This window comes from Muntiacus reevesi, chromosome 2 (genome assembly GCF_963930625.1).
Source record: "Muntiacus reevesi chromosome 2, mMunRee1.1, whole genome shotgun sequence".
In the NCBI taxonomy this organism is placed as follows: domain Eukaryota; kingdom Metazoa; phylum Chordata; class Mammalia; order Artiodactyla; family Cervidae; genus Muntiacus; species Muntiacus reevesi.
In genome coordinates this window covers 154127828-154146846 of record NC_089250.1, presented here as the reverse complement: position 1 = coordinate 154146846, position 19019 = coordinate 154127828, and positions in this window count along the sequence as shown.

Below are 19019 nucleotides of genomic sequence, written 5' to 3'. Positions count from 1 at the left end.
GTAGTGAGTTTTATGGGGAAAAAAAAAAAAAAACACTCTCAGTTATCATTTGTAAGAATCATATTCTTACAAATATCACTTGTTTGGGATAGAAGAAAGATTCTTCTATAGGGAGAAAACCATGCAAAATACACTATCTTACATACTATTTATGAGACTGCTTCTCTGATTGGCCTCAAGTCAGGAAATGTGGCAAAACCCACATCAGGGAACACCGTAGAATTCATCCCTGCCTACAAATTCTCTGAAGACAGGTGTGGCCTGAACACAAACTCACAAGCTTCTTTAGGCCTGGCCCCCAAGGAGTGGCCACCATAAAACAGCCTTGTCCATGGGGCTGAGAAACTTTGCAGGCAAAAGTCACAAACTAGCCACTCACAGCTATGTTCTGCTCTGCATGTCATGACTTACACATTTTATGTCATTTTCATATATTTAAAAATCATTGTCCAAACAATTATTCTATCTTCTCTTGAAATATCAGAGGGATTGGCAAATGTGGACTTTGTTTCCACGCAGCAGGAGTTGACCATCTTAATAGTGACTGCCCTCTTTGGACAGAGCTTAGGCTTTTACTTCATTGTGGTCCTCAGGCAGCCTGCTTCCTCCATTTCCATCTCCTGCCAAGCCCCACGGCTGGGATGTTGCTGCTTCTGCTCTGTGACCTGGGAGTTCTCAACCTTGGCTGCATGTTGGAATGAACTTGAGAGCTTTAATTTTTTAAAGAAAGAGGAGGAAGCAGAAGAGGAGGGAGGAAGGAAGGAAGAAAGAGGAAGAAGAAAGCAAAGCAAAAGGAAAACCATGGGTTTACCACAGATGATTGCCATAGAAGCTCATGGGCGGGGCCTAGGAATCTGTATTTTTAAGCTCTCCGGGTGATTCTATGCCGAGAGTGTTGAGAACCACAGCTTCACCCTTAGACCCTTACAGAAGCTGCCTCAATCCAGCAGATTCTTGTGTACCTGATGGCTCATCTGTAACTAGTTTATTTAAGAATCACTTGAATTTAACCTTGAGATACTCCCCCTAGAAGATTCTGTTTAAGTGGGTGATATGGGGTCAGGGTTTGCATTTTTCCAGGCAATTTTGAGGCGGGTAGTTCGAAGCCCACACTCTGAGTGGAGTACTTGCTCGGAAATCTCCTTTCCTTCCTCCTAACAGTGAACTTTAAAAGAATCTCACCCTTTTCTTCTCACCTGACTTCTGTGAACAGCTGGTCTCTGAGGACGAGGTGTCAATGTTTGAAACTTGAGTGCCAGGAGCACTTCTTGGCTAGAGCTAATTTATCCCTCTCTGCCTGTTTGGTGCCATTTGAACTTTCAGAAATGCTGTCTCTACTAAGATAAAATGGTGCAAATGGAAACTCATCAGAGGAAAGGCCACTCAGGTTCTCCCTGACTCCAATTCAGTGTGCTCCACCTTGTCATTCTGCATGTGGCTGAAAGTCTTGGTAAGTTTTCATTCGATAGTTCCTTTCAAGGTCTAAGAAAGAAAGAGAAATGGGAAAACATAGGAGAAATCCTTATGACATGGGATTAGGTAGAGATAGCCTAAGTAAGCCACCAAAAGAGTAGTCTATTTTTTTTAAAAAAAGATAACTTGGACTTTATCACAATTAGGAATTTCTGGTCTTTGAAAGTTACCTTTTACATGGAGAAACTATTTGTAAATCCCATATTTGATAAGAACTATATCCAGCATATATAAAGAATTCTATAATTCTCAAATATCGAGAAAACAGCCCAATTTTAAAATAGGCAAAAGATTTGATTAGACACTTCCACTTATAACAAGATGAAAAATAGTCATGTAAAAAGAATCTCATTATCTTTACTCATTAGGGAAATGCAAATTAGAACTTCATTGCAATGCCACTTTATATATTAGACTGTCCAAAATTAAAAAGACTGACCACATCAAATGCTGGTCAGGATAGTGAGGAACTAGAACTCTTAGGTGCAGCTGATGATAATTAAAACAGTACACAAACTTTGACAAAGAACTCAGCAAAGTTTTGAGTGATTACTTCAGTGCAACAGGATCCAACCATTCTACCTCTAGGTATTTACCCAAGCGTAATGAAAGTATATGTCCTTATAAAGACTTATACCTGAATATTCATAGCAGGTTTTTTTGTAATCGCCTCAAACTAGAAACTAGTTTCTGTTAATGTTCATTAACAAGTTAACACAACACATAAATTGTGGCATATACCAGTGGAGTACTACTCAGTAAAAAAAATAAACTAAGGATACATGCAGCATATAGATGAATTTAAAGGTAAATATGCTCAGTGAGAGAAGTCAAGCCAAAATAACAGTATGTACTGTATTAGTTACAGTTATATAAAATTCTAGAAAATGCAATCTATGACAGAAGGCAGATGGGAAAAGGGTGAGAAAGAATAGGAGGGAGAGGGATTATGAAGGGAGAAGAATAAAGTTTTGAGAGAAATATGTTCATTATTTTAATTGTACAGATGGTTTCCTGGGTATGTGCATACATCAAACCTGACCAAACTTTGTATTTTTTGTGCAGTTTATTGCTTTCAGTTTTACATAAAACTTTAAAAAGAAAAGAAAAAAACTGAACCACAAAGGTCAAACCCAGAATGAGAGCAGAACTTCTTGGCTGGACATAGATGTGTTTTCCTCCAGCAAGAGGACATGACTGGAAGGAAAAATGTCTTTTCTCCCTTTCATCAAGGTCTTTGGATAAACTTTTTCTTTGTTCTTCCTTTTGCAGAAGGAAAGGTATAGGTCAATTACTTAGAAGGCAGGTCATACTGAAGAGCTGGAAATTATAAGGAAGCTTAAGGATCTGTGAGGACAAAAGTTCCTCCATGGCTCTGGATACCAGACCGTGGTGAAAAGACACCATGCCCTTTTACACCCCCCAGTGTGCCATTTGAAAGAAACCTTTCATTTCAGTCATTAAAGACAAAGGACAGGGCAATGGAAATGTCCAGACAGTCCATGATGTAAGTGAGCAGGGAGATGCTCACTGCTAAAGAGAGGGGTGAGTTTTCAACTCATTTGGTCCCTGGGAAATGGGTGTTAAAAGATCCACTGCATTGATAAACAAGGTAAAATATCTAGAGAACTCATAATATTTTTTCAAATAAAACTTGAACTTCTAGGCATTCATTCCTCCCACCAAGAACAGTTAGTATATATATGTATATATATATATATATATATATATATATATATACACACTTATCATTATCTCTGTTGTATAACAGAAGAAATAGTGACTGCTCCATCCAGCATCCCCCTAGAGAAGTTAATCCACTACAGCTCTGGAAAGGTTAGCCCTCCACACCACATGACCTTGCACTTTGGCCACACTGATGGATGCTGTTGCTCATTGGCTTAAGAATTGGTAAAAACCTCAGACACCACGTCAGTGAATGCTACATGGTCTGAAAACTCAGACCAAGAGGGGAAATTTCACCATAACTTCTGGTAGAGCTGAGGCTAGAATTCACATCCCTTCACTCCTGTGCTGTGCTTAGTTGATCTGTCGTGTCCAGCTCTTTGTGACCCCATGGACTGTAGCCCACCAGGCTCCTCTGTCCATGGGGATTCTCCAGGCAAGAATATTGAAGTGGGTTGCCATAACCTTCTCCAGGGGTTCTTCCTAACCCAGGGATCAAACCCAGGTCTCCTTCATTGCAGGTGGATTCTTCACCATCTGAGCCACCAGGGAAGCCCAAGAATACTAGAGTTGGTAGCCTATCCCTTCTCCAGGGGATCTTCCCCACCCAGGAATTGAACCAGGGTCTCCTGCATTGCAGGCAGATTCTTTACCAGCTGAGCTACCAGGGAAGCCCCTCCATCCTCCTAGGCCTATGCTTTCTGATATACCAGCATCTTCTGTCCTTCTAGCCTCTATTATTGAGAATACTCTTTCCATCATTCATAGGGGTGACCACAGAAGGACCAGCAAACATCTATATTACTCCCATTGCTAGATCTTCCCTTTTCTGTAAAAAGAAGGTTCAGAGAGTTCCAGCCCACCCACCCAGCACCACTCTGTGACTAGGGAGAAGTGGTTATGTGTGGGTTTCCCAGGAGGGGCCTGACCCTGGTGACTGAAGCAGCAGGAAGGCCCAGGGAGAGTAGCTCAGGATGAGACTGCATCTCTGCCTCACCCCTGAGGCCATCACTAATTCCAATCTGCTTTCTCCCATCCTTCCTAAATCAGCATAAGGTATGCAAGTCAGAAACCCAGGAGTAGATTTGGACTGATTGATTGGCCTGGGGAAGCCACTGTGTTGATTTTTACAACCTCCAGAAATAAATACCATGTGAATGAGACATGATTAACGTGGATGCAAATGCCAAAGAAAGTAATAAAGATTTGACACTTATTAAAAAGTGTTGCTAGAAAAACATGAATGATTATTTTAATATATTCAGTAAATGCCGTGCAGTACATATCCCCTGCTTTCCCTTCATTTCCCCAGAGATAGGCTGCTGTGCTCACCATCCCTCGTGAAGCAAATGAGAAATTATATTTGGAATTAAATTTTCCAGAGGAATTGCAATTGTTTTAGTTACAAGTCACCTAGGGTGGGTCCTGAGCTGGCCAGGAACTGGGGTGTCAAAATTGGCAAGAAGTTGAGCTCCAAAGCACGGGACTTGACTTTGCAGCAAACACTTAGGCCACTGCTCACCTCCCACGGGGAGGGGCACGTTTGTTATTAGTTGTTATTAAATGCAAAAGCAGGTTGAGAGCCTTTTTCATTCTAGCATCCTAGGCCTTCCAGCTTTGTAAATCCTATTAAACCTAACAGGACTCCTCTGATTAAGGATTTGTGCTTTAAATCCAGAAGATGCTCTTCAGGGCCTATTGTAAGGGAGCCTCTTGAGGTCTTTTGGGTAAATAATCTATATATTAATAAGCCCTTAAGTTACCATTAGAATTCAAAAAGTCTCCTCCAACATATGTACTGAATTACCACTAGAATAGGAATTCCAAAGTAAGTCATAACTCTTCTTCAATTTTTATTGAAATATAATTGATTTGCAATGTTAGTTTCCGATGTACAGTGAAGTGATTCAGTTATACATATATATTTATTCTCTTCCATTGCAATCAATATCTTTCAACAGCCTAACCCTTTCTAATTCTGCATAATTGAAATAACACACTTGTTCTTCTTACCTTACACCTGCTTCTCCTCTTGTGCTTTTAATATCATTAATGGCACCACCATCTACCCTGATAGTCCTCTCTTTTCCCCATTCTTAACTGAAGCGGACATCATGAATCACCTCAGCACCATTTCCTGCTGCCCTGAGATGCTTTTCATCTGGAACTCTAGCCCAACCCTGCCCAGGTACAGAATTGGCTCTCAGTGTGAAGACATTTTGCAGTTCATCCTGATAGCTTCTCTCCTCATCCACATCTCTGGCTGGTCACTGAGGGCAGTGGAGCCTACCTTCTATATAGCTCTTTCATTTGTACTTTCTTCCTATGTGCATTTTCCCACCCTCCTTAAAGACCCTTCAGAGTCACCCATCACCTTCTGAGTAAGTTCCAAGCTCTGCAGTCTGGTAATTGAAGTCCGCAGTGATCTCTCCTAATTCTCCAACCTTTATTAACTCCTCTGCACTGTTAGCTTCTGAGCCATCCCAACTCACTGCAGCTCTCTAAGTTCAGGAGGTTGCTTCAAGTCTGTGCCTTTGCTGCTGCTGGGCCCTCTGCCCACTGTTTTGTGTTCAGACGCCAGTCAGAGCATGCTGTTGCCACAGCCCAGGTCCCTTCCCTTAATGAAGTGACGTTTGATCCTCTACTTAAGTTGAGGCCTTCCAGATCTCACCATTGTCTACTTCCCTTTGTTATTCATGAGAAGTCTATGTGGTAGCATTTTGTGACTGTGTGATGTCCTACTCTCCACCAGCAGTTTATATAAGGCACTGAAAAAAAGGTGATTTTTCCATTTCTGTCATTTCTTACATTTCTCATTTAGCTTTTCTGTAAAAAGAACTACTTTTCCTCTTTGTCACTCTCTCACTCCAAATAACCAAATATTTAAAAAAAAAAAAATAGCATTCAATGCATACAGTCCTTTACTATGACTATTTCTCTCTGATGTTTAAGTTGTTCAAAATTTGGCCAGTGGGAACTGTTCAAGTCAGTTCTTATGTCATTCTAATGTGCTTCTCTTATACTTGAGCACCTCTGGTACAAAATAAAATGCCAGGTTCTCTTTATTCTGTCTCATCTCCACTCAGACCCAGGCACTTCTCCAGGGAACTCTGGTGATTTCCAGTGGTAATGATAGTCAGAATCCAAGGCGTGAGTCCTACCAGGTGTCATTGCTTCCAGGCCCCAAGTTTATGGAAGAATTTTCTATTCAATCAATATAATTGACATTACAAGGTCTGTTCTTACCTTCCCTTATTTTGTATGCACATTTATAACAAACATCTTAGTTCTAAGAACATGTTTACTTTATCTTATTTTCTATTATAAAAGAGTTTCAGGATTACTAAATTCATTTTAATACAGTAAATGTATTTAAAGTTCCAGGATTCTTTGCAGTTCTTTTAGATTAAAAAAAATAGTTATAGATTTATAAGGCCTAAAAAGAGGTCTTATGTATGCTTCACCATATTTACCCACTGGACACAACTTTCTTAACTTTAGCAGAGTATCAGAACCAGGAAATTAGCGTCAGTACCATCTACAGCATTTATTCAGATTTTACCAGCTTCTCATGCATTCATGTGTGTGTGTGTGTGCATGTATGTATAGTGTGTTAATTTCTCAGTCATGTCAGACTCTTTGCAACCCCAGGACTCTAGACCACCAGGCTCATCTGTCCATGGAATTCTCCAGGCAGAAATACTGGAGTGGCAAGCCGTTCCCTTCTTCACTCTATGCAATTTTATCACATGTGTAGATTTTTATAATACATTCAAAATGCAGAACTTTCCCATCACCACAGAACCCCCTCATTTGCAGGTTTTTTTTTCTTTGTCTTAGAATTCATCCCTCTAAATTTTTATAACTAGAGAGCTATGTTTAGAAGTTACTTGAATTAACTCTTTTTCTATGGGCTATGCTATTGACTTAACACAGTTTCATCATTTTCTTTTTGACTTCAATTTTAGGGTTTGCATTTTTTCATCCCTTTGATCTCAACTCATTTCAAAACCAAAACTACAAACAGGTATACTTGGAGATTCCTGCTCCCATTCTCGTCTTCCTCAGCACATTCCCACCTAGCTCCTAGAGGTAATAGCCTTTAATAGTTTCTGATATATTTTCCCTATGATTCATTTTGCCAAAACAAGATACATACTTTCCTTTTTTTTTTTTTTTAATTACACAAAAGATAGCACACTGTATTTGCTTTCTTGCAGCTTTGTAGCAGGAGCTCTCAGACCAGCTTCAGTCAGACCTACGACTCCACAGGTGTGCCCGGGGTACCTGGGGATGGGTGAGTGGGTGGGTGGTGAAGAGGGGAGGCAAGGCTGGGCTTCAGGCTTATTATCTCTGCTGCTACCTTAGCTGTTCACTTGGCCACTTGTCTTGTGTGATGAGATTTCTGTGGAATACTTTGTTTAAAATAAAAGATTGAAAATCACTGATAGAGATTGAAGAAAGAACAGTTTGCAAATACAAAAAGCTAGGAAATTAGGAGCACATATTTGCTTTTTGTGGAGAAAGCCCAATTCCGTCTTAAAGAATGAGTTTAGGTTGGCAGGAGCTGGTCATTGGTTATTTCTGACTATTCCCCATTGACCACACCACCCCCAGATCTTGTCTGTCTCCTCTGCTCACCCTGTGGCCCAGGTGAGGCTGACCTCTGGAGATTGCACCACAAGGATTCTCTTGCCCTTTGGCTTCTGTCTGAGTCTGGACACCAGAAGGCACTGGCCAGAGATTGGGGTGGCAGAGGAGGTAAGGTGGGATAGTAAGAGGAGAGAGGTGTAGGGTTGCTAAATTTTACAAATAAAATTACAGGATCCCATAGAAGCTCCTGAGCTTGATACCCTTCAGGAGCTTGCTCTGCATTCCTCTTCATTTGGCTGTTCATCTTTGTCACTTACAGAGTCCTTTATAATTAACTGGTATTTGTGCTCAGTTGCTTAGTCATGTCTGACTTTTTGCAGCCCCATGGATGATAGTCTGGCAGGCTCCTTTGCCCATGGAATTTTGCCATTTCATACTCCAGGGGATCTTCCTGACCCAGGGATGGAATCCTCATCTCTTGAGTTTCCTGCATTAAGTGGATTCTTTACCACAAGTGCCACAATATATCTGATTTTTTGTGACCCCCATGGACTGTAGACTGCTAGGCTCCTCTGTCCATGGGATTACCCAGGCAAGAATACTGGGATGGGTTGCCATTTCCTTCTTCAGAGGATATTCCTGACCCAGGGATTGAACCCATGTCTCCTGCACTGGCAGGCAGATACTTTACCACTGAGTAACCAGGAAATCGAGAAGCTCATAGTTAACTGATAATAGTAAGTAAATGTTTCCCTGAGTTCTGTGAGCCTTTATAGCAAATTATTGAACCCAAGGAAGGGGTTTGGGGAACCCCTGATTTAATGTAGCCAAGTTGGACAGAACTGTGTATACCTTAGGAACCAACACTTGTGGTTGATGTCTGAAGAGGGGGATTGAAACTTTAATCTGTGGGATCTGTACTAACCCTGAGTAGTAAGTATCAGAAATGCTTGGTATGGAAACCCCACAGATTTGGTGTCAGAAGTCTAGTCAATAGAGGAATCTTGTTCCTTTATAATGGAATTATTATTAATTATTTTACGAGTGATAATTGTATGTGGTTGTATTATAGAAAGGGGGCTTCCCAGGTGGCTCAGTGGTAAAGAATCCACCAGTCAATGCAGGAGACTTGGGTTCAATCTCTGGGTTGGGAAGATCCCACTGGAGTAGGAAATGGCAACCCACTCCAGTATTCTTGCCTGGGAAATCTCATTGACAGAGGAGCCTGGTGCAACGTAAGCCAGGGGGTCATGAAAGAGTCCAGCACAACTCAGCAACTCAACAACAACAAATGCTAAAGGAAAAGTGTTCTTACTGCTAGCTATATACTGAAATATTTATGGATGAAATGCTATGATTCCTGGAGTTTATTTGAAAATAGTATGTAGGAGGAGGGAGGAGGCAGGTAGGGATATGGATGAAGGCAATTTAAGAACTGGCAATTTACGACTTTGAGTGATGGGTACATGAGGGTCTATTATATTATTTTTTTCTACTTTTGGCACATGTTTAAAAATTTATGTAATAAAAGCATTACAAATATAAAAAATACAGTATTCCAGCATCTCCTGTTTCCTTCATCATCCAGCCCCTGGTAATCACCATTCTACTCTGTTTCTGTAAATTAAACTTTTTAAATTTATATTTTATGTAATAGTGAGCTCACACAGTATGTCCTTCTCTGTTTAATTTTATGGCTTTATTCTGTTTAATTTTAATTTTTTTCCAGTTCATTCATGTTGTAGCAAATGGCAATACTTCCTTCTTCCTCATGGTTGAGTAATATTCTGTTGCACAATATAATATACAATAATAATGTGTTATGTGCTTCAAATTTACTGAAAGTAGATCTAAAGCATTCTCATCACATGCACAAAGAAAAAGTGACTGTGAGGCGATGGATGTGTTAATTAACCTGATCATGGTCATCATTTCACAATGTATATATGTATCAAATCATCACATTGTACATCTTAAATATATATAATTTTATTTGACAACACTATCTCAGTAAAGTAGGGGGAAACATACAGAATCCCAGTGAAGTTTAAATTGTAGGTAACCAAAAAAATTTTGTAATGTAAGTATGTTCCATGAAGTATCTGGGACCTACTTATACTATAAAATTATTTGTTGCTTCTCTGAAACTCATATTAGACTAAGCACATCCTCTATTTTACCTGGCAATCCTAGAGAGGCTGGAGTGTTTATTCCTGTTCTTGCTGCTTCCTGGCTGAGGTTTTGATAATGACGCTGTTCTTCTGACAACAGCTCCTGGTGGGCCCCTTTCTGTGGCTTGAGTTTTCACTGGGCTCTGAAAATTTCATTCCAATCCCTTCCCATTCCCCACTGTTCCCAGTCTCTGGAAGCCTCACCCTCCCTTGTTGGAAATAAGCCCTCAGGAAATAGTCCCTTTATAAAATTTAGTTCAATGAAATCCTTTGGGCTAGGTCATCTGCTTCCTGTCTGACATAAGAGCCACCCCCATACAGGTCATCGTCAGGCCCCTGGTATGTGAGGAAGAGCACCCCTAGCTTGGAGTTCACACCATATCATTCTCCAGGGCAGCAAGTCAAAAGAGTGCGTCCAGTGATCAGTCACCAGCACACCCCTATCTATTGTGAGGATTGAATTAGAATATGGTAGAAGTGTTAGTCACTCAGTCGTGTCTGACTGTTTGCAACCCCATGGACTGTAGCTCACCAGGCTCCTCTGTCCATGGAATTCTCCAGACAAGAATACTGGAGTGGGTAACCATTCCCTTCTCCAGGAGATCTTCCCAACCCAGGGATTGAACCAGGTCTCCTGGATTGCGGACAGATTCTTTACCATCCGAACCACTAGGGAAGAATATAGTATAAGCAGAAATAATCCAGGTTTTCTAGGCTAACTATCAGACTGGATTCCAGAAACATAAGAAATGTCAGTCATTTGGTATGTTTTTGTGTTTGCACGCATAATGCACCCACACATGCATGTATACATACACACACATACATGTATAAGTGTACAACATATACAATACATATTCTATTTTATTTTTGAAGTTCACCTCAAAAGAAAACATTTCTTAAAGTGAATTTCTAAGAATAAGAATCTTTAAAAAAAAAAACCATAAATCTATTCCTTTTCTTTAATAATCTGCTTTATCTGCTCTGAAGAAAAAGTAAAGCACACCAAAGGAGTTGAGTGTGATCCCCTGAAGGAGGAGGGGCCATGGCTCCATCAGCTCATAATGAGCAGGCCAGTTTCAGGAACCACTGAGGTGATGTATGTCATCTATTGGATCATCAGTATTCTTTATCTCGTCTCTTGATTTATTATTTCAGAATATATTTGTGAGATACTATTCTTCATGTTTCTAATAAAATGAAAAGCATTTGGTTTCTTCGATTTGTCATTTTGTAGTTAACCATAAAATTTGAACAGAAATGAAAGATAATTTCCACAATTCCTTGCAGCAATTCATTGGTGAGATCATTTCTTGATGTCTACCTTAATCTAAGTGCTCATTATACCTCCCAAGGCCCAGTGGTATCCCATCAACAATGCGTTATCACAGAAAGCACATCCTTGATGAACTAAATCGGGAAAAAGCTGATGGAGTGCAGTCTTAACACTTCTAGCGCCCCGGGTGATCTACAAGTCCCAAGTCATGTTCAGGCCCCTTATTCCCATTATGGGCCCCACTGCCTTCTTTGAGGCTGGCAGGATTGAGTCAAGGAATGGAGACACCCCCTTTTCTGCCCTTGCAGCTCCACAATCCACCCTTAGAGGCTTTCTCTCCAAAACCCCGCTCTCAGTTCTCCTCATGTGTTCCCTTCCAGAGACATCTCTGTCATCTTTTCCTGTGCTCCTCTGCCTTCACATTTACCCACTCAGGAATGTTGAGTCTTCAAAGAAATTAGGAGATACTCCTCCCTAAAAATTAACAACCACACATTGGAGATCCCTGATTTTGGAGCAGTTTGGGGACCTGGATGGCACCCTAGCTGTCTCGTAAATGTTGCTTTCAGGCAAATTTTACCTTCAAGATAGTCAGTTCTCATGAGAAATGGACGTAGTATCTATTTGACTAACTCACAGGACTTTGGCTATTACTCAAGGAAGTGATGGATCTGAAATGAAGTGTTATAAAGCTGATATAAGTTCACAGTAAGATTACAGAAAATGGATCACCTTGACTAACTCGAGCGTACAATTTAGGAAAACCGCCAACTAATTTTCTTTCCTACAGAAGAAGTCATGGATTTGACTCTGCTGGTTATTTTGGCCTTGTGGGAGGGAATTCAATTTTCTTTCATTTTAACAAAACTGAATGGAGTACCTGTAATGTGACAGATAGTATTCGTAAGAATAAAATAAAAAGTTAGTTCAAAAAAAAAAGTTGGTAAACTATAAACCTTACCATCCAAGAGGTCACAATGAAAATACTTAAAGAGGAAGCATAAAAGGAAAAAATAAAGAAATCAAAGCATAGCAATAACAAAGTAATCACAGAATTAAAATAGAAAAGAGCCAAAGATAAAAAATGAACAAAAGAACTATAAAACAGAAAGAAAATTCTTCAGCTCCAGAATTTGTTTGGTTCTGTTTAATGACTTCTGTTTCTTTTTAAACTTCTCTTTTTGTTTATTGCATTTTCTTGATTTTGTTTAGAAACTGCTTGTGTTCTCTTATAGCTCACTTAGCTTAAGACAATTATTTTGAATTTTTAAGACAATTCACGTGTGCTGTGTGCTTAGTCGCTCAGTTGTGTCCCACTCTTTGTGACCCCATGGACTGTGGCCCACCAGCCTCCTCTGTCTGTGGGGATTCTCCAACAAGAGTACTGAAGTGGGTTGCCATGCCCTCCTCCAGGGGATCTTCCCAACCCAGGGGTGGAACCCAGGTTTCCCACATTGCAGGCGGATTTTTTACCATCTGAGCTACCAGGGAAGACAATTCATTGGTCTCCATATCTTTGGAGTCAGTTCCTGAAAATCATTTCACTCCCCTGGAGTGTAATATTTCCCTGGTTGTTCTTGTTCTTTGCGTTCTTGTATTAGTATCTGCGCATTTCACAAAGCAGTCACATCTTCTGCTCTTCATGGCAGTGGTGCCCAACCTTTTTGGCACCAGGGACTGGTTTTGTGGAAGACAATTTTTCCACAGACTGACAGGGAGCAGGTGGTGGGGAGAATGATTTGGGGATGATTCAAGTGCATTACACGTACTATGTACTTTATTCCTATTATTGCATCATTTGCACCTTAGTTCATCACGCATTAGATCCTGGAGGTTGAGGACCCCTGCTTTATGGGATGCCTTCTGAAGGAAAGACCTTCACCTGTCAGCCCAGTAGAGAGTCTAAGAGTATCTTAAAGCTTCTCTGTGGATGCACACACACTACCCCTCTAACTTACTCCTAGAGAGGAAGTCTTAGGGTTTTATGACTTATCTCAAGCGGCAGATCTGTCTTGAGTGCTGAGAGCCACTTAACTTCATCTCCCAAGGGCAGTGGCATGAAATTCTGAAGCACTGGGCTCGATATCCATGTCTCTCCCTTCCTCCTACAGGAGATACGTTGGGACTGTACATTTTCACCCTGTCCTGCATAGTCATGTTAAGTACTGAAAGTTGCCTACTCCTTTCCCCTAAGGCAGTGTATAAAAATGCTGGGACAAGGTGTGTAAGCTCCGCTACTCTCCCTGCCTTCTGAAGGAGCAGTCTCAGGGTATTGTGCCTCTTGCCAATCTCAAGTAGTTGATTGAATTGCTGAAGTCCATCCTGGCTCCTGAGATCTGCATGTCACCTGTGGGGACACATTTGTGGCATATGTAGGGGCATAAGGAATGCCAGGTGTGCAGTGAGCACAGGACAGTTGGCGGGGTGTGCAGTCAGCCATCTGGTGGGGTCCATGCACAGACAGATATGCTGGACAGTAGGGTTTGTGTGTGGGCCGGCTGACTGGTGGGATCTGTGGGTGGGCTGGCTGACAGGGTCCACAGGCCAGCTGACCGGGCCTGTGAGATGGTTGTTAAGATCCCTGTCCCAGTTGCTGTGAGACCTGTCCCTTTTCTTTGTTCTTTGCTGCCCCCAAACTATCTAGTTATGCTAGTTGCCTCAAGTGTTCTGGGTGAGAGGGGATAGAAGCGGGTTTATCAGGCAATGCCCTGAAAGACAAGGGAAGCTGCACACTCGATTCTCTCTCTCTCTATCCTGCAGGAGAAATCACAGCCTAAGGAGATCTCTCTTATGCTGAGTGATCTGGCTTGTGGGACAAATGATGCAGGTAAAATGAAACTGTACCTTTTATCCTTTTCTATGCAACTGTTCTCAGATGTTGTGCTCCACTGGGGTGTTGGAACCTCTCTACCCAACTCCAGAGCTTTCATAAAGGTATTGATTGTTAAATCAGTGTTTGCATCAGGGGACGAGGACTGAGGCCTCCTATCCTGCCATTTTGCTGACAGATGTTTATATCAGCTCTAGTAATAACAGGCAAAGGCTAGTAAACAACTTGAATGTCCTTTAGTGGGTCATTTGTTAAATACATTGTGGTACATCCATACAATGAACTGCTACTTAGCAATAAAGCAGAATGAAATATTGGGAGATGCAACAACTTGGTTGAATGGCAAAGTCACTCTGATGAATGAGAGAATCTAGCGTTCAAAAGTTAGATATTCTCCAAAAGAAAACATCATAATGATGAAAACTTAGTGGTTGCCAGGGTTTGAGGGTGGGCAAGGTGTGACTCCAAAGCCAGAACGTGAGGATGTTTTTTTGGCCTAATGGAACTATTTTATACCCTGATTATGGTGGACATCAAAGTTATTTCATCTTCTGGATTATGGTGTCATTTACAAAACTTGGTGATACAGGAGGGAGAGCTTCTTAATTTGGTGGAAGAAAGCTGCTGTTGTTTGACAAATTTTAACTTGTTTATACATATAAACTTATCCAAGCTTGCATATGGTCTTTTTCAGTATGATTGCTAAGGAGGTTTTTATTCCCCATGACACGCTTGACAATATGTTCCACTTGTCACCCCAGGGATGTCCTCTCTGCTGTTTACAGGGCACTGGAGACTCTGACTGTCTTTGTTCTGCTGAGAACCCTCTGAGTCCTCTGAGGGGAGGTTTACCTTCTCACTTCAATGCTTGCTGCAAAGCTGGAATAGATGCACATGTGGTTCCAATGTCTTTTTCCTGAAAAAGTAGCTTGCCAATTTCCATCTGAAATATACTACTCCATGGAGCAGAATCATCAAATTGCAGTAGCATCTCTAGTATGCCAATATGTTTTAAACACCTTCCTCAATCCATAGCGTTCTTATATCATTCTTATGTCTCAGTTTTATATCCAATGCGATGAAGTTGCAAACACAAGTACTCAAATGTTCTTATTCTAAGTAAACAGTCCAAGGGGCTTCCCATCCCCACCCCACCCCCACTGCCTTTTAGTGTCTTCCAGAATATTTAGGGAATCTCTGCCATAGCTGAGAAAATAATCTCAGTACTCAAATATTTATTAGGTTATGTTTCCTCTCAGATTAATTTGTACATTACAGCTATTTAATGACATATATGATCCTAATAAGAAAGGAAGTTACATAAAGGATGAGATAGCTTTAACAAACTCATTGAGGGGGTGTCAGTTGCAATTTAAAAGAAGCCCTGTATACATTTTCTATCTATCTCTTTCTATTCTACTTTGTTTGCTTTCCTTCCTTCTCACTTTCCTTCCATCCTACTTTTATGAATGAATATGTTAAAAATGAGTTCTACACTAAACTAAAAGCATTCCTGAGACGTAATTGTTAATGTCGTTTTAACAGCTTGTCAAGATTCAGAATTCCTCTTTTCACTTTGATGGAGTTTAGGACAAGTAATCCTAGGACATGAACTTGTTCTTTGGTGCTTTAGAGAAACATCAGAAAATATGGGGAGAAGAAGTTTCTGCTTTTTCTAAAGCTAGACACTTCTAGACTCTCCAATGCAGATTCTATCTAGGACATCTTTATCCTAATTGAGGATTAGTATCCATGTGAAAGTTGCCAAGAAGGAAAGATAATTCAGGAATTGAATCATATTCTGGTGATTGGGCAGAACAGCATTGTGTCCGCTCTATTTACTCAGTTTAATAACCATGGCCATAGTCTTGACGTGAACTCCGTTCCATGCCTGAAGAAGCCTTTAGAAGCAATGCCATGAAAGACGGTGAGCCACGTGTTCTCTGCCGAGTCGCCAAGCTGAGTCCCAGCCTGTGGCAGTGATGCCCTCTCACTCCTTTTTGCCTATGGCTCTGAGGCTGAAATGTCCTCTAAAGTAATTTGTTTGAGAGTTTTCTTTTCTACTGATTATTAAGCTATGTTATTTTATCATCAGAAAGGAAACAGCAATTATTTTCAGGTGTGTTTCTCATCGTACTTCTTATTGTTGAACAGATTTTTTTTTTAATTACAATCATTATGCACTATTGTGTGCATATCGCCTTTGTTGCCTCTGAAAGTCCATTCTCGTAAAAACATCATATGCTGCTGTAAAAGGTACCTCATGCAAAAACGTACAAAGAAGAAAATGAAACTAATCACATAAGATTGTCAGACGAGTGTATGCTCCTCAGTTTTTGTCTCATCACAACAAATATTTCGAGTGCCGGACATTAAAGCCCTCAGCGAGTCACAGCTCTCGGGTCTCGGACAGACTGTGTTACAGCTCTCAGGTCTCGAATGGACCATGTTACAGCTCTTAGACAAATCAGTGTTACAGCTCCGTGTTACTATTTTGTTTAGATAATAGCAGGAAAATCCATCCTCGAGGTGTGAGGGCATGTCGACCCAAAGACGTGGAGAAGAGCACCCCAGCCTGCGGGGGAGAGAGAGAGACAGAGAGAGAGAGAGAGAGAGCCCTTTGGCTCCTCTTTTTATATGGTTTTCTCTCCCTGGGCCTGTCCTGTGTAAATTGGGCCAGCCAGGAGTGCTGTTTATTTCACCTGAGGTCCTCATTCCGGTCCTCGGACCTTCCTTTGTTCTATTTTCGCGGGCTTTTCTCTTTCTTATCTTTTAGCCACTGCCATTCTGGACTCCTTTTCCCTATTCTAACTACCTAACGAGATCACACCACCTAGAGAAAACAATTTTCAATTTTTTCAAGAACAATTGATTGCATTTAAAAGGACATCTTGGATTAGGTGTAGTTGGGTTATGGTATGTGGGCATATGGGAGGGAAGGAAGAACAGGCTGGAATTACCATTAAGAGTTTTCTCCAATTAAGAATTACCAAGGAAACCATGTGTTCAAAGGAGAAGGGAGGGAAATTGAGAGGACTGTGCAGGTGTGTGTGTGTGCATATGTGTGTGTACATGTGAGTCTATGTACATGTAAAGAAAGGAAGGAGAATGGGGGGTGCTCAAATTGGATGAAAGTAGGTAAATCCAGAGAGCAAATACACATAGAACCAGCTTGTAAAGTGAAAAACTTTTTCTTTGATGTGGTTTCCTGAGGCTGGTACAGTATCATCCACAGGGCTAACCTGTGTCTACTCAACGATTTGAACAATTTTGGAATGAACTTCCTAAATGAAATTAAATCTGTGTTTTGAAACTACTGGGCTTCCCTGGTAGCTCAGCTGGTAAAGAATCCACCTGCAATGCAGGAGACCCCAGTTTGACTCCTGGGTCTGGAAGATCCTCTGGAGAAGGGATAGGCTACCCACTCCAGTATTCTTGGGTTTCCTAATTCAAGTCAACTGAAAAAGCCCAAGTGGGCTTGTCTGTGAGTCTACACATGTGTGTATTTGTGTATACTTTCCAGGGCTAAACAAACAGAGACACAAATCCATTGCTTGGGTCTTAGTAAGAGAAATAAAGAGTTCACACGATTTGTCAGCTTCTTCCTGGTGAGTAGGGTTTAGAAAGCCTTCACTGTTAGCCAAGTCTCAGGCCAACCAATGCTGGCCTTATTCTTGAGTCCAGAGAAAGGCCACAGCTTCCTTTGCAACTGAGCCCAGATCCCAGAGTGTAGAGGCATTGGCTCATGATGGTTCATTGAAATCCAGAGAGGCCAAGAAGCAGAAATCAGCACTTTGAATGCCACATAGTTTTGTTTTGTTTAGCTTTTCTTTTCCCTTCCCTTCTCCTGGGAGGCCCTGGCTGCTGACTCCCAAGAAACACAATAACACATCTTAGATTTAATCAATTTTAGACTCTCAGGTCTGTTTGCTGACTAGTTTGTGTGTATTGAATTTCCTCAGCAGGTTGGAAAGGGGAACAGTGGCTTACAGCCCAGGATGGAGCTTGACTTTTTGCCTGAATGTTTCATCCTTTGTTTGTGACAATTCCAGTAAAGATTGGTTTTGTAATTCTGCTGAATGGCTTCTTGCCTGCTAGCTACCCCCAGACAATAGAGTTTTATCACACCAAATCACCATAATAAGAATCATTACCAATATGTCCCCTGGATAAATGGCTGCTTTTTGACTAAGCTTGCCCTTTAGGGTTAAATAGTTAAAGACTCATGCATCTCCTGTCATTAACAAGTTAGGAGATAAATAGTTCTATTTAGTAATTTTCTTTGCTGGTTTAGACAGTTATAAATTCACATAAATGGAGACAGTTTTCATTTGGAACCCCCACTTAGCATTCTGTGTTATTGATGCTTTCCAGATAAAATGCAAGCTCTCGCTTTGCTTGGCAAGCAGCTGGAAGATTTTACTGGGAACCCTCCCACTCCAGTATCCTTTCCGGGTTCTGATGCTGGAGTCAGTCTAGAGTTAGAGCCTTTTTATTCAGGAGCAAGTTGATCTCACAGGATCGACCTTGTAAGAATGTACTCCTTGATTGCAGAGAACTGTAGCAGAGAAAGACCAGTGTTCAGCAGAGTATCTGTGATTCTACAGCAATAATTAGTTTTGAAATTAGAAAGAAAAAGAACCACTGAACACCAGGAGAAGGAAGGACTGTAAAGAATGTGCAACCTTGTCTTGTTAGAGATGAGGAAATTTGGTCGAAGAGAGGGAACTGCCTTATCCAGGGTTACACAATTAATCTAAATTGGGAAAAAAGTAAAGGCCACATACCAGCCTTCTAAGAGATGTGATTCTCTTTTAACATCGTTGGCATGAGTTCTTTTGGGTTAGGGTGACAGTTTCCACAATGGGCCTGTTAAAAAGAAAAAGCTGCTTGCTGCTGCTGTTGCTGCTAAGTCACTTCAGTCGTGTCCGACTCTGTGCAACCCCACAGATGGCAGCCCACCAGGCTTCCCATCCCTGGGATTCTCCAG